This window comes from Microtus ochrogaster, unplaced genomic scaffold (genome assembly GCF_000317375.1).
Source record: "Microtus ochrogaster isolate Prairie Vole_2 unplaced genomic scaffold, MicOch1.0 UNK8, whole genome shotgun sequence".
Lineage (NCBI taxonomy): Eukaryota > Metazoa > Chordata > Mammalia > Rodentia > Cricetidae > Microtus > Microtus ochrogaster.
Window position 1 is genome coordinate 1,225,952 of NW_004949106.1, and position 1,194 is coordinate 1,227,145.

Genomic DNA, 1,194 nt, shown 5'->3' on the forward strand with positions numbered 1-1,194 from the left:
GTCCGTCTGTCCCGTGGCGAGAGGTCTGCACGCAGCCTGCCGGCTTCCCGGTAGAGGATGATCAGGGGCCAGAACGCCCAGTAGGAGAGGGAACTGCGAGGGATGTGGTCCGAGGGGTTGCGGGTCGGGAAGGCTGCTGAAGGCTGTGCTGTCATCCCTGCTGGGTGCCCTATCGCTGCAGTCTCCTAGGGACAGTGCCTGGTTGTCAATGTGTTTACTCCCAGAGGGAAGCGCGTTGCTGCGGACGCTTGGTGTTGCTGGGTTGCCTGTTGACCATGAAGAACTGACCCTTTAACACCGAGACGCTCGCTGTGGATATTTGTATTTCATTGGTTGGTTGTGGGGGTGTGGTGTGTCCAGAGTGTGTATGTGGAGGGCAGAGGTTAACGTTAACTTTAGGTGTCTCTCCCGATTGCTCTCCATGATGTTTACTGAAGCTGGGGCTCTCACTGAAACCCGGGCCTTGCTGGTTTGGCTAGGCCAGCTAGCCAGCTTGCCTCAGGAATCCCATTTCTCCGCCCTCCCCAGTTCTGAGCGCCATCTCAACTTTTAAATGGCTGTAAGGACCTCAGTGCCCATTCTGACACTCGTGGGACAAATGCTTTATCCAGTGAGCCATCTTCTCAGCTTCCCCCATTCGTATTTTGTGTATTTGTTAGTGTTTTGCTGGACATTGTTGGAAAGTTCTCTCATGGGGTCTTGGTAGAAATTTCAATGGGTTGATTTTGTTCATGCTACAGAAAATATCTTAAACTCAAAAATAGATATTGTCGTGCACTGCGGCCCCGTCTGCGCTCTATGGGCTAGAACCCAGTTGGCGAGCTTCGGGCAAGGGGCTGGAGGTTGAGAATACACACGCAGAAACGACCGACACAGACCTTCCAACACTGGTACCAAAAAGCCCTTCTTTAATAGCAAGCACCTTGGAGGCTTAAATATCCTGCAGTCAATGGCCAACAGGTGAAAATCCCATCCTCTGATCCTCTAGGCAAAGCACAGCTTTTAGTCACTTCAATTAGAAGGCTCTAGACAGGAAAGAGCAGCTGAAGGCCAGGACTTAATTGGTCCCAACAGGATATGTTGTATAAATAAATGCATTTTGATACAAACGGGACTTTGCAGACATATCCAGCCCTTCTGACATTTAGATACAACGTTGCCAAAGGCAGGTACTTCCGACCTTTTTTGATATTT

At 50.4% G+C, this 1,194-nt stretch overlaps 1 protein-coding gene across 2 annotated transcripts in view; it reads left to right on the forward strand.

The window, feature by feature from the left end:
* The window catches only part of Orc2 (origin recognition complex subunit 2), a 31,546-nt gene that overhangs the window by 809 nt on the left and 29,543 nt on the right, over nucleotides 1–1,194 (forward strand). The window lies entirely within an intron of this gene.